The sequence below is a fragment of the Vulpes vulpes genome, chromosome 1 (assembly GCF_048418805.1).
Source record: "Vulpes vulpes isolate BD-2025 chromosome 1, VulVul3, whole genome shotgun sequence".
NCBI lineage: Eukaryota > Metazoa > Chordata > Mammalia > Carnivora > Canidae > Vulpes > Vulpes vulpes.
In genome coordinates, this window is record NC_132780.1 from 98,741,092 (window position 1) to 98,757,013 (window position 15,922).

Sequence of the window (15,922 nt, forward strand, 5' to 3'; positions counted from 1 at the left end):
CTGATGGCCACTCACTGACCAAGGTGGCAGTTGCTGAAAGCTGGGGCGGGGGCGGGGGGGGGGGGGAGGTGGCAATTTCTTAAGACAACAATGAGATTTGACACATTGATGGATTCTTCCTCTCACAAATGATTTCTCTGTAGCATGTGCTCACTTTGATAGCATTTTACCCACAGTAGAACTTCTTTCAAACTTGGAGTGCGTCCTCTCCCACCCTGCCACTTCTTCACCCACTAAGCTCACGGAATGTTCTTAACCCCGCGCTGCCATTTCTGCAATCATTACAGCGTCTTCACCAGGAATAGATTGTATCTCAAGAAATGACTTTCTTTGCTCACTCATAAGAAACAAAATCTCATCCATTAAAGTTTTATCATGAGATTTCGTCCCCCTCTGCAGGCTCCACTTCTGGTTCTAGGTCTCTGTATTCCTACCGTCTGCAGCCACCTCCTCCACTGAAGTCTGGAACCCCTCAGAGTCCTCCATGAGGGCTGCAATTAACTTCTTCCAAATGCTGTGACATGTAATCAGATCGCCATAACAAATCATCATGACAAATACAATAATCATGAAAAAGTTTGAAATTTTGTTGAAATTACCAAAATGGGACACAGAGACAGAATGTGAATAAAAGCTGTTGGAAGAAAAGGTGCCAATAGACTTGCTCAGTTCAGGGTTGGCACAAAACTCCAATTTGTAAAAAAAAAAAAAAAAAAAGATGCAGTATCTGCAAAGTACAATAAAACAAGGTCTGTCTGCAAGTGCATCTCTACAAAGCACTTCCAAATCTCTACACAGTTCAGGCCCAGCCAAAGTCACAGTGACCTCAGTAGTCCTATTTATGTAACAATGTCTCTGCTTCCCTGACTGATGTCTAGAAAAAGTGGCCCATTCCTACTGTTTCAGTTCTCAGCCTCCTTTCCTTTTTTGTGGGTTGTCTCCAGTCAAAAGTCTACCCTACTCAACTCACAAAATGCTTTGAAAATAACCAGAGAGAATCTTCAAATTCTCCAGATATGTTCCACAGCATTTCTTTTGTTTGTTTCCTTATTTTATATGGCACTCTCTGAGCCTGGTCCCCCAGGCCCCTTCATCATCAGATTTGCTTTCTTAACATTCTCCTGTGCTCAACAGTTTGGCCTTTATCCTTCTTTTCTTTTCTTTTCTTTTCTTTTCTTTTCTTTTCTTTTCTTTTCTTTTCTTTCTTTTCTTTTCTTTTTCTTTTCTTTTCTTTTTTTTTTCTTTTCTCTTTGTACACTTCTTTTAATAGCTCCCTCAGTCTCATGGCATGTGAAATCACACTCTACACCAAGGGTTCAAATCTACAGTCTACTTCCATTCGGAGTCCCTGTCACCCATTTCTAATCACTTGCTTGCTGAATATTTCTGTTTGGACATCTTACTATCCTAGAAAGCACAGCCTATGTTCAAATATTTATTGTCTTAATCACACCTCCTCTCTCCATCCTAGCCTCCTTCACTCTCTCACTGCCTGTACAATAAAGTCTAACTTCTCTAGCCTATCATTTTCAAGTAAACTTCCATCCTTATTGCAATGTCTATCCTTATTCCATTCTTCTGCTTACTCATCTTTCTAATAGTTATGTAAGCTTCATTTCACTTGGACATTCACTGAGTGCCCCCCAAGAAATTTTGTGATTCTCTTTCTCTTTTCTGTATACCATTCCAATTACTTACAATTTTCTCCTAATTCCTGACTTACCTAAAACTTATTCATTCTCAAAGAACATCTTAAGTCTCCAAATAAGTGCCTCTATTATGCTATCAAACTCTATATATCTCTTTAGTATCATTTATCACAATCCTTAATTACCAAATTTGTGTTTATGAATATGTGCATTCATATTTATGAATTTATGACTCATATATGTAATATATATATATAATTTTATATATAACCTACATATAAAATCTATGTTTTGGAAGACCAGAAAGACCAGTATAATTTAAGCTTTCCTTTACCAAGATACATATCAGGAAATAATTCCCACTGACTCTCATTTTTGTGAATGTCTTGTGAATAGAAGTGTCCTAAAATGACCCTCTAATTAATTACATTTCTGTGTAATTCCCTCCTTGTGAGTGTGAGAGAAAGCATTGACTCATTTCTAGGTAGCAGAAGATAGCAAAAGCAGTGGAATACTCATGCTTAGATTATGTTATATGGTAAAGATGATGGAATAGTCATTCCCATGATTATGTGTAAGACTCTATCATAGCACACTAGACTCAGAGACTCCTGCATGCTTTATAAAAGTTAGCCACCATGGGGGTACCTGGGGGTGGCTCAGTCAGTTAATTCTGACTCTTGATTTTGGCTCAGGTCATGATCTTGGGGTCATGAGATCGAGCCCTGCACTGCGCTCTGTGCTGGACATGGAGCCTGCTTAAGATTCTTTCTCTCCCTCTTTGCCTGTCTCCCTCTTCTTGCCTGCATGTGCATGTGCTCTCTCGCTCTCTCTCTCTCTCTCTCAGTCTTATACCATAAGAATCTGATCTCTGCCAACAGCCAAATGGGCCTGAAAGAGAATCCTGAGATACAGAAAAGAACTTAACCTAGTTGACACTTTGAATTCAGTCTATGAGACTTTAGGCAGAGGATCTTGTTACCATGCGCAGAATCTTTACCTATGGGAACTATGAGATTATAAATATGTTTTACAAAAAATAAAAAAATTTAAAAAAATAAATATGTTTTACTCCACTAAGTATGTGGTGATTTGTTGAAAAGCAATAGAAAACTAATACAGACATCAATGGCTTTTGTTCAGAACTATCTTGTCCAGAATGACTATTTGGAAAGTGACTCTGGAATAATAGTCTCTCCCTACAAATGAAGACAGAGTCATTTACTAATCAATATAATGAATGTCTCCTCCTAGAGCAAAGGGCAAATTTGCTTACTGGCCATAGTAATAGATTCAAGGTCCCTAAGCCCAAGGTTCCTCAGCCATGATGCAAAGCCACTACCTAAGAAGCATCTACCTGTCTCCCTTCATGTCACCTCCATGAGACCTGGAATACGAGGAAAACTAACCCACATATGAAGATCCTTCTTGCTGTGCTGTTAAGTATAAAGACTTCCAAGAACAGGAGACTCATACCCTCTGCCATTATCCACAAAACTGGCAGGGTGACTTATTTGCACATAGGGTAAAATCTCAGAACCTTCACAGTTCTTGACAAGCTCTGCCTTATTCACTTTTGGATTTCCAACATCTCTTATGAGGCTCATCATAATGTCTAACATATAGCAGGAGAGCAACATAAAACTTTTAAGGTGATAAATTAACTAATGAATCCGGTACAACTTCTATAATCTAAAGGAACTTTTCTCCATAAAATATTATGTCTTTTATAATCTGTAATTAACTTAAAATTCAATTTTATATAATATCTTTATTAATAAATTTTAAATACATAAATTTTATATTTAATTTTTTATTCCCCAATAAATCATATACTTTTTGAGAACATGGATTTTTCCCCTAGTCTTTATATATAGTGGCTACAGAAGATAGCACTGAATAGATTATGGGTTTCTAATAAATGCACTCATTGATTTATTAAACTTGATTTTTAATGTTGTCACACACAATTTCAGAAAACAGATCTTTCTACATCATTTGAAGCTCACCTCCTAACTAATATGCCCTTTTAAAAAAATTAATAAAAGGCAATCACTAGCTATTTGAATAATATTCAACTTTTTAAATAAAAAGACTTCTGGTGGTAAGCAATTTCTTTGGAAATATTTAGATTATCAATATGAGTGTTATTAATAATATCCTCACACTTACCTATGGCATACAGGCCTAGGATACTATGTTCTCAAGAAGGCTAATTTGAGAATGTTATTATGTTAGAATAAATTATACAAAATTATTTTTCTCCTTTTGTATGTGTTGAATGACATTCACATGAATTATCTAATAGTCACTAGGTAGGATAGGTAATTTGCTATGAATGAGGAAGGTAAAACATATGAGTCACACACACACACACACACACACACACACACACACAAATGAAAGACTAAAAGTAGGTGTGTCAGGCCATAGCCCAGAGAATCTTTAGGTATGATGTCTGTTTTATGAGCCATATGAAGTAAAGGAGAAACCATGGAAATCTTAACTGCAAAGTTAGAGAAGTATATACTTTGGGCTTAAAATATAGTCTTGAAGTCTCTTTAGTTGGGCAAAATAAGCTCTCTTGGAATTTGTTAATGGTCTTGGTATTTTCTATCTTCATCTCAAGACTTCAGTTTAATTTGGAATCCCCTGAGATGAAGCTGAGAAGGAAAATTTGTTTCAGTATGCACCTGTATCTAAAGAAAATGCTCATCAGGTAAGAGACAGCTTAAGTGTAGCAATTTATCTAATTTGAAAGTTTCCTCCAGTAAGTGCCTTTGTCATTTTACACCTGATGCTTAAAATTCAAAATGGCAGTTGCAGCAGCAGCTCAAAGCAACTAGAAAAATGAGAACCTGGACAGCTCTACCCTAACAGTCCAATACTTCTACCCTAAAAGTATCCAATGACTGACTTCAGGAGGCATTTGAATCCCCTGAAATTTTTTTTTTTTTAATTTTTTTTTTAAATTTATTTATTTATTTATTTACGATAGTCACAGAGAGATAGAGAGAGAGGCAGAGACACAGGCAGAGGGAGAAGCAGGCTCCATGCACCGGGAGCCCGACGTGGGATTCGATCCCGGGTCTCCAGGATCGCGCCCTGGGCCAAAGGCAGGCGCCAAACCGCTGCGCCACCCAGGGATCCCGAATCCCCTGAAATTTTGTGTATGTGCTTATTTTGTATTATGAGCATTTTTTTTAGGGAAAGTTTTTATAGGTTTGATCAGACTCTCATGGTTTAAGGAAAGGAATTGAGATTATAAGCACAGACTGGCTATCCTAGAATCTAGATTAGAAGGTGACTAAATTTAAGGACATTTTGAAATGAATGAATAATTTTCATTCTTGTTACAAAACAGTATGTAACTTATTATATCATTTCGCACTGAGGAAAACTTTCTTATAAATCTAGTTATTTAATCAACAGGAATGTGTCCATTCACAAATCCTTTCCTATGACCACATACTAGATTTTATTAATAATAACTGGACCATCTCCAAAATCTTGATTTCAAGCATTGAATTCTTTCACTGATCCTCTAAGTACACCAACTACACTGCCTACACTCTAAAGACTCTTCAATTTCTTCGGGGTCTCCAATGTGCATATTCCCTCTCATCTCTCACCTCATGTTCATGCTTCCCTTTGTAATCAATTTAAATTTCATGACTCATTATTATAACCATTTCTGTGCACATTCCCACAACTACTTTGCTCATTTCTCTCATAATTTATATTTACTTGACCAAAGCGTCACCCCTGAAGATACTAAAGCTCAAGATGCCTGGTTCAAGTATGGATTGTTTATAAGTTATCTCAGGCCCACTGTTGCACCTGTGTATGATCCTGTTTTCCATCACCTTCCACCTAACCCAATAGCTTGTTCTTGAAATCTTCACTTTCTCTCCTGCATCATGGTTTTCCATATTTATCAGGCTATATTTATAACTGTATAGATGTGCCTTAGACTAAGATTGGGGATTTTTCAGTAGAAATATATTTGGGATAGGGCAGAGGAAAAGAAGAGTGCATTTGTAAAGGGTATTTTCAATAGAGATGCATTAGTAGTATATCACAGAATATAAGCTGGGTCAGAAGGGAAAGACAAAGAAGGATCTTTTGCAGGGGAAAAGTGATGAAATCAATGGGTCTCCACTCTTAATGGAAGTCAAAGAATTATTGGATACTGTAAAAATGGGGATGAGCTGGAAGTTGCTGGCCATAGTATAGAATGACTAAAATTGAGACATGAGCTGGGATATAATTATTTTTAATGGGAATATCTTGAGTAGTGAAGAAGTGGAGTAGAAGAAAAGCGACTGAGGGGATCAGAGTTTTGGTGAATAATTAACAGGGTTATAGAAGACACTAAAAATCAAGGCAAGAGTAATGATGGAAAGAAATGCAAAAAGCCTTCCACAAATGTGGCATGAAGGTGGGAATTGACACAGAAATAAGCTAATGACATTAACAAGAAGAGTTCAGACTGGAGCTTGGTCTCATAGCATGCACTTCAGAGATATTGAGATAATGTGGGAGAGAAAGGAGAATTTGTTTGGAAAAACAGCAAATGGAAGCACAGAGGACACCACTCCCCATAGGACCTGAAGTCACATGAGAGCGAGAAGGAAAAATGTCTCCACTTGACAAAACTGTAGGGGAAGTGTGTCCTCAGTGAACAGCTGAATTTCCAGAAGAAAAAGAAACAGAAGGGATATTCAAAAGTAGGTTGACAAAGACAAGTTTACTAGTCCTCCACAGATCTCAAGGGGCTCTGGGAGTTAATGTGTCATGAAATCCTTGGGTCATCTATTAAAATGAGCTGTTCTAAGTGGATATTAAAATTATCCCTCATTTATATTCACCAGCCCCAGGAATATAATCTAGTCTTTTTAGTGCATTCATAAGCCATTTAATAATTTTACCTGATTAAATATATTTATGTTTGAATCCCAGCCAAGAGAGTGAACCAGAACTTATTCATTTGTGTGATAACACACTTACAGAGAAAAATAGAGCTGTACTGTGTGTTCAGTTGAATTTATCCTTTATAGATTCAACTTGAACTAATTAAATTTCTATCCAATCTGAATAGCAAATCCAAAATATCATGATAAAAAATATAGTAAAGGTTTTGCAGACTTGCTTTTGTCTTGATTATTTATTACCAGTCACTTAATGATAAAATTGAATCAAAAACAAATTTTTCATTGTTTCAAAGAACCTACTTAGCATTCCATCTACCAAAAACCTGTTTTATAATTGATACTCAGCCCTAGGAATCAAGAGTACCTATACAAGGAAATGTGTAATTACCAGTTTATATTCTTTTAACAACTGAAAAGTCATTTGTGAAATTCCTTAATGCCAGAAAGTGCATGATGAATAAAGAATTGGAATAAAGGCGATGGTATCTGCTTACAGGATTGTGTCATTGCATTGTGGTAACCTTATGGCCATCTTCCTGCAATGGTGTGTATCTGTCAAGGGACTTTAAGGTTCAGCTGGTAGGCTGCCTTCTGGAAATTTTACAGTTGAAGAAGGATAACAAAACTATGTCACTAAACAAAAGAAAGTATTCTCAATTTGTTTTGGTGGAGAAAAAAAAATAACCTATTAATTTTATGTTTTTTTTTTAGTTAGAACATTTCCCATAGCCAGTGCCAACTTTGATTTACCTAGAGAATGAGCATATAAAAAAATAAAGGCAAGAATAGTTAATAATTGCATAGTAACAATAGAAAACTGTATTAATATCTTCTCTAAGGGAGGCATTATTATCTCCTCTATTTTACACATGAGGATCAAGAGGGTTAAAGAAATTAAATTATTTGTTCAAAACCTTAATAGCCAGTAACAAGCTTTTCTGAGGCTACGCCTTCACATATCACGAGAACATACTGTTTATACATCTCACCCTAGGGTGTTTCTAAAGCCATTTATTTAAAATATTAATATGGTACTTGAAAATAAGAGGCTAAGTGTGAGAGATAAAGAAATGAGAGATTACAAAAAACGGAAAAGTGAACATTACACAAAAAGGTTTGTCAACACTGAGAGAAGCTTGAAGAATGCATGCCTGGGAAAACAGATTGGTTCAGTCTGAAAGTTATGCAAAGAGAACTGGGGTTTAAAAGGATTTAGTGGGATAAAGAAGTTGTTTAGTGGAATAATGTGGAGAACAAACATAAAGAATAGCAAGAAGAAGCCAAAAGCTTTCTTTATTGTGTCAGTTTTCATTTTTGACTGTGGAAAATCAAGGATATGCTATGCTGACTCACCTGGCGTGTGGGCTGACTTCTCTTTGGAATGCCCAGAACCGACCTTCTGACTTTTGGCCTTCAATCCTGGAAAGACAATTCAAAAACCCTTAACTGGAGTTTTCCATTTTTTGACTGGGCATTTCATGTTTTTAATGGATTGAGCTGGAATAGAGCCAGGTAATTTCCAAATGACAAGTTATTTCCCTAGAAGAGAAATAATTTATTCTGAGGAGAGGGCCTGGCAAGTATGAATCTTAACAGTGGAACCATTTTTCTTTTTTAAAATTGCCTTCCAAAATGAGTTTTAGGGTTGAGAGGTTACTTTTCAAATTTTTTTTAAAGTAACACAAGTCGGAAAAACAAATAATTTATATTGCTGGTTATAAAAACATGTTTTAAAATATATAGCTATCCATTAGCTCAGCTTAAACTAAAAATAATTAAAACAAGTATAGAAAACTTATTAATAAACAATACTAGGTACCTATCTTGATATTAAGAGGAATATATATTTTAAAAGACTTACATCTGAAAAGTATCAAACTTTGAATTAAATCATTGGCAATAAATCTGTAGCAGCTTGAATCATGGAAGAAGTAATGTTTGAATTACTAGTAAATAAGAGTGTTATGAAGAGGGAGGGGACCTTTTGTAAAGTATAGTGTTCAGGGCAACATTATTATTGCAATCAACTGTTCAGAAAGACCACAGTTCAGTTTAAGAAACAAACAAGTATAGGGAAAAAGAGAGAGAGAGAAGTAAACCATAAACAGACTTAACTATAGAGAATGAACTGACGGTTGCTGGAGGGGGGTGGGTTAAATAGAGGATGGGGATAATGGAGAGCACTTCCGATGAGCACTTGGTATTGTATGCTAAGTGTTGAATCATTAAACCATATACCTTAAACTAATAGTACACTGTATGTTAACTAACTGGAATTTAAATAAAAAGTGAACAATAAATAAATAAATACAAGTAGGGATCCCTGGGTGGCGCAGCGGTTTGGCGCCTGCCTTTGGCTCAGGGCGCGATCCTGGAGACCCGGGATCGAATCCCACGTCAGGCTCCCAGTGCATGGAGCCTGCTTCTCCCTCTGCCTGTGTCTCTGCCTCTCTCTCTCTCTCTCTCTCTCTGTGTGTGACTATCATAAATAAATAAAAATTAAAAAAAAATTTTTTTTAAAATAAATACAAGTATAGTTGAACACGATGGGCCTGGGGTAGATCACTGTTCACTTATATTTATTTTCCATTCTTAATACTTGAGAGTATACTTATTTTCCTGGTTTATTTTCTTGATATAGCAAATGGCATTTCCCAAAGGTTTATCTTATATAACAGTTTTTGCTTTATTCATCAAGATTTATAATAGAGAAAAGAATACTTTTACATCCATGAAGCCTCACTGCCCAGGTAAACTCCTTAACAAAAGTCTGTTGGAGTGATTTGCTTTTTTGTGACCCCAAACCCGTGCATGAGATATTAGTAAAGTATAATTCTAATTAGTAAAGTATAATATTCTAAACTGAAAAGATGCAAATAGTTCAGAACTATTTGTTTTGCCTTCTAAACAATTACCTAGAATGAATTAAACAAATATATTGTTTAATGCAAACAAGTAAGTAGTTGATTGATCATTTTTTACACCAGGTAAGCTACCGCACAAAGTTGGGACAGTGGTTTTTTTGTCTGTTGTTTTTTTTCTTTTTGACATACCAAGCATCTGCAACTTTACTTTGTATCATGTTCTCCAAAATACTTAATTAGACTTTTGGACCACTATTTAGGAAGCAGGTAAAAACCTGCCTTCATGCAGTGGTGCTTTTATCAGTTTCATTTTTCTCCTATACGGGGGATATCTAGGAAGTTCATGCATTTGTACTTTTTCCAAAACTGCTTCATAATATAGAATACAATTGCTTTGCACAAGAAGCACTGACTGAATGGTTTGTTTTTGCTGTTGTCTGAAGGCCAGTTTTACTCTTTCCCTGGAAAAACTTAAAGATCTGAAATAACTGCAAAAATCTCTTCTGAAGTTGGTCAGAGTTCTAAGCTGAAGTAAATTCTCCTGGGAAAAGACCAAAAACCAAAACCTTCCAAATAATTTCTAGAATTGTTTTGCTCTATCATATGTTCAGCATCCAAAATTCTATCAAATTTTTAAAGATATTGTTGATATAGAGATACTTTTGAAAAATTTATCAATTTGTACACCTATTAAATAGCTACTGGGACCAAGTATTCATTAAAATATTTAGAAGGCCGAAACTTTGAAGGTTATTAATATTTGAGTATAGCTGTTCTGCCATTTACACAGTAAACCACAATCTTTGATAATCTTTGACATATTGCCAACTAGTATGTACTCTGTAAATTACTTCAACATGTTCACCTAAAACATCCATTTAACTGGAACTGTTGTAACATAGACAATACTTAGCACTTATGCAAAGTAAAATCAGCTTTTTTTCTTTACTGTTTTCTGTAGAGAGAGTCATTAATTTATATTATTGGTCGGTACAATCATATTGGTTGACGGAATGTATAGTTCCTCTCATATTTCCCTTCATTGTGAATCTTGAGCTATTATATTAATTGCCTTTTAAATAGAAGTAATAATTGTTTTGTTTTCCCATTTTTATCATGATACCTCTTTTCTTTCTTTTTTTTCTTTTTTTTATCTTGGCCCGTTTTGCATTTTGACTTTAGGTGAATAAATACAAGAAACAGCCTAAATGGAAACATTAATTTAATGATCTAGGTGTAGATCTTTCTGCTCTGTTGGAACGAAAGTAAATATTAAAGGCAAATGAACACTCAAAAATACTGTTTCATCATTCTGTTTGAATCCTCGAGGTACTAAAGGTAAGATACCAAGGGGAAAAGATTGGAATAAAAATGTACGAGTGACTGTACATATTTGATGTCACTTTGTTCTTTGGAATTTCTGCTTATTGTCAGAGAAAGCAAATTCTTTCAAGGCATGAAAATTGAGTTTTATTTTGTGATATTGTTTTAGTGGGGATTCTTTTAACAAAGTATCCAAGACTTTCAAACTATTGAAGTTGCCTTAAAAAGCAATAGGGTTTATCCTGGGGCCAACAGGTAAAAATCTATAAAGACAGGCTAAAAAAGATTAAGTGTTCCCTTGGGAAGAACATAATTAAGAAAGATTTCACTGAAATACACAGAACTGAACATGATAGAAATAATGTCAAGCAGACTATTTTCCACTTAAAGAAGATAACAAGATGAGGGTTCAGGAATGGGACTGGGGGAAAGAGGAAATTCAAGGCAGATGTCAGGAAGTACTTTTTCATAAAATGGACCACAAGTACTGGGGGAAGAAGTCTGAATGGAAAAACTAAAGGTGGAGTGAAATCATTGGCTGTAGTGGTTGAAGAAACTTGAATACACGTTGTAAATGTGGAATATAAAATAAGAGAATACATAATTATTTTTACAGTTTGACATGCTTATTTTTAACTTCAATTAAACAGGTCAAAATAAACAGTCATGCAAATCAAACTAGATATAAATCATTAAAAAGAAAAAAAAAAAGGCCTCACTAGTTTTACTAAATAAATTCCTTGACCTACCCCCTGTAAGTCACTAACTCCAACTAATTCCAAAGTGACTTTGGAATTGACATTATCCTTTTTATTCCAAATGATTATGACAGGACCTCTCATCAGGCACCAATGTTATATCTCTGAGTTTTCTTGAATATAATCACTTTACTTAAAGTCATAGAATCATACACTTTTGAGAATTGCCAGTATCATAAAAATCTTTGTATTTAATTCTTTATGCTCTTTATTTAATTTTTTTATAGAAATTAAATTATAAAAGTTAAACTGCAGTTTCCAAACTGCAGTGTCCAAAATCAGAACTTCTAACACCTTTTCATAATTTCATGTCCTAGGGGAACTCAGAAACAACATGTCCAAGACTCTTTTCTTCCTTCTGTTTCTAAACTGTATTGATATATTTTGTATATTTCTATCCCCAGACCCAGAATCATCAGTTATTCTTGGAAGCCCTTCTTCTCTTTAGTGTGGAAGAGGCTTTTTTCTTTTTATAATTAATATACAATGTGAATTTAGTTTCAAGTGTACAGCATATTGATCCAGCAATTCTATGCATTACTGAGGGCTCACCTGATAAGTGTAGTCACCATCTGTTATATACAACATGATTACAATATTATTGACTATATTTCCTATGCTGCACTTTGGGGAATAACTTTTGCAAAACATAATCTTGGCTTTGTCATTAAGCAGAATTAGAAACTACTTAATTTAAAAGATTATGAGCTCCTGCTGGACTCCATTTCATAATAAATATCATGCAATCATTTTGATTTTGAAATCACATTTCTTGTATCTTATTGGTTCCTGACAATATTAACAAAATTATTTATATGCTTTTTCTCAGCACACACACAAAATTTTCAAATAAAAATATCAATATTGCAACCTACAATGAGTCTTAGGCTGCTTTAATTTTTAGAATAGACTCTATTAAGTATGAGATTCCCAATCTAAATTTTGAAAAGCATCAGAAGTAGTTATTTTCTCCATGCAGTATGTCAGCAACTTGAAAAACACATTTTTCCAGTTGGCTTTCTACTTTTAGGAAATTTCTTCCATTGAATTTTCCTTTCTAATTCCATTTTACTTTTTGAATATTTAGAATGGTTTTTATTTCAAAGTCAATATTATATAAAACATAATAGAGAAATATTCCCATCCTGCCTTCTCTCCCATGCTCTCCTTTCACAAAGATAATGATTTATTAATGTTCCTCTTTCTAATTAAATGTTGCTATTTGCAAACTTGTGGAAATATATATGGCATTATGGTAACTCTACCTATCCAATTGTGAAAACCTAGAACCAGAGGATCATTTTTTTTTACTTGTTTAAAAACTTCTTCTCATAGATTTTTAAAATCTTTTCTCTCATCTTAAAAGGGGGGGGGGCAGCCCTGGTGGCTCAGCAGTTTAGTGCTGCCTTCAGCCCAGGGCATGATCCTGGAGACCCGGAATAGAGTCCCATGTTGGGCTCCCTGTATGGAGCCTGCTTCTCCCTCTGCCTGTGTCTCTGCCTCTGTGTGTGTGTGTGTGTGTCTCTCATGAATAAATAAATAAAATCTTTAAAAAAAATCAAATAAAATCTTTTTTCTCCACAATTTATGCAATAGTGTTTTTTTTTTACATCTAATAGTCATCAAACTATGACCCCACCAACAATCATTTCTCCCTCCAAAGTATCATCCACAGAACCCAAAGTCATTTTTATTAAATACATACTATGATTCTTTCACTGATTTCATATTGTCTCCAGAGCCAAGATTTAAATTCAGATTTTCACTGAAAAAATAAATTCTTTTTCTTTTATAGATATTTGCCTAAGTCCAAGATGTCTATTTTTAAATTAATTAATTGATTTTTATTTGAATTTTGGTAGTTAACATACAATGCAATATTAATTTCTGGAGTAGAAGTTGGTGGTACATCACTTACATATAATAATACCCAGTGCTCATCACAGCAAGTGCCCTCTTTAACAGCCATCACCATCTAGCCCATTCCCCATCCACCTCCCTCCATCAACTCTCTGGTTGTTCTCTTGTTAAAACTCTCTTACAGTTGTTTCCCTCTCTCTCTTTTTTTTTTCTTTTCCCCCTTTCCCTACATTCTGTTTTCTTTCTTAAATTCCACATATAAGTGAGATCATATGATATTTGTGTTTCTCTGACTTATATCACTCAGCATAATACACTCTAGCTCCATCCATGTCATTGCAAATGGCAAAATTTCATTCTTTATATGGTTGAGTAATATTCAATATGTATTATATGGAGATTATATATATATATATATATATATATACATATATATATATATCTCACATCTTCTTTATCCATTCATTAGTTGATGGACATTTGGCTCTCTCCATAATTTGGATATTGTTGATAATGCTGCTGTAAACATTAGGGTGCAAGTACCCCTTTGAATCTGTATTTTTGTATTCTTTGGGTCAATACCTAGCAGTGCAATTGCTGGATCATAGGGTAGCTCTATTTTTAACTTTTTGAGGAAATTCCATACTGTTTTTCACAGGGGTTGTACCAGTTTGCAGTCTTACCAACAGTGTAAGAGAGTTCCCCTTTCTCTACATCCTTGTCAACACTTGTTTCCTCTGTTGTTAATTTTAGCCATTCTGACAGGTGTGAGGTGATATCTCATCATAGTTTTGATTTGTATTCCCCGATGATGGGTGATGTTGACCATCTTTTCATGTGTCTGTTAGTCATCTGAATGTCTTTTGTGGAGAATGGTCTATTCATGTCTTCTGCTCATTTCTTAACTGGATTATTTATTTATTGGATGTTGAGTGTCATAAGTTCTTTGTAGATTTTGGATACTAATCCTTTATCAAATATATCATTTGCAAATATCTTCTCCCATTGCATAGGCTAGATACCTTTTGGTTTTGTTGATTGTTTCATTTGCTGTGCAGAAGCTTTTTACCTTGATGAAGCTTGTATGGAACCACAAAAGACCTCAAATGGCCAAAGTAATTCTGAAAAAAGGAAAACAGAACTGAAGGATCATGATTCTGGATTTCAAGCTGTATTACAAATCTGTGATCATCAAGACAGTATGGTACTGGCATAAAAACAGACACATGAATCAATGGAACAGAATAGAGAACCCAGAAATGGACCCACAACTGTACTGCCAACTAGTCTTTGACAAATCAGGAAAGAATAACCATTGGAAAAAAGACAGTGTCTTCAACAAAAGGTGTTGGGAAAACTGAACAGAAAAAGAATGAAACTGGACTTTCTAACACTATACACAAAAATTAATTCAAAATGAATAAAGATCTTAATATGAGTCAGGAAATGGTCAAAATCCTGGAAGAGAAACCTCTTTGACCTTGGCCATAGCAACTTCTTACTAGACACATCACCACAGGCAAAGAAAATAAAAGCAAAAATGAGCTAAAATGTCTTAATACCCAATGCATTTCTAAATCACCTTCCTTTGCTACCAATTTTCCTGTGTTCAGAAAAAACTTTCATACTACACAAAAATCACATAATATATTGTACAAGAATAAATATTGCCGTACAACAAAAATAAGCTTTTATGAGCTTTAATAATGTTTTGAGTTGCATAATACATATCTAATGATAAAATTAGCAAGCATAGCCCTAAATTTTTTAGCCACTGATCTACAGAATTTGTCTAAATCCCTATATAGCCCATTTGGGGTGGACCCATGAATTTGGGTTCCTAATCTAAGACCTTAAGCAACATTCAAAAAAATCGAGATTTCATGTAAAGGTGGAGATATATAATAGAATGCATGGGATTCACACACACAAAAAACCCCACCTTCCTACAAACTCCTTTATATATTTCATACTTTGTAATTGAAGTCTTTTTTTTTTTTAAGATTTTATTTTTTTAAGTAATCTCTACACCCAACATGGGGCTCAAACTCACAACTCCAGGAGGGTAGGTTGCATGCTCCACCTACTGAGCCAGCCAGACATTCTTTGTCTTTGATGTCTTGGACAAAGAGTTTCCTGGTGAATAGAATTACCATTGATTTCATGTAACTGTTGTGATTCATAAAACACAAATGTTTGTGGGTCTTTGATTTAAAGTTTTAGCCTAAAGCAATGTCTTTAATGGGGCATAATTTGGTTGGATTATTTGTGGTGTGTTTATATTCCTAATACCCATTTTATTATTCATGAAACTTTCAAGTTGAGAGACTGCATATACACACCTAGCCTAATATTAAAAACTTACTGATATTTTATTTTAACTGTCCTAACTTGGCAAATAAAACCCTGGGACAATAATCTAGTTATGTACCAATTTCCTTCTGTAAGTACAAACCATGCTCATCTAATGTATTTTGGGCTTATAAAAAGTAGTAAAGTGCCTATATTGAAATCATATTACACACTTGGTGAAT

The 15,922-nt window shown here is 34.7% G+C and overlaps 1 long non-coding RNA gene across 1 annotated transcript in view; it reads right to left on the bottom strand.

The window, feature by feature from the left end:
• LOC140595923 (uncharacterized) overlaps nt 1-15,922 on the bottom strand; it is a 42,260-nt gene that overhangs the window by 3,603 nt on the left and 22,735 nt on the right. Inside the window, exon 2 of the long non-coding RNA XR_011997889.1 lies at nt 7,937-8,002. This is a non-coding gene — a long non-coding RNA (uncharacterized lncRNA). The remainder of the gene's footprint in view (nt 1-7,936; nt 8,003-15,922) is intronic.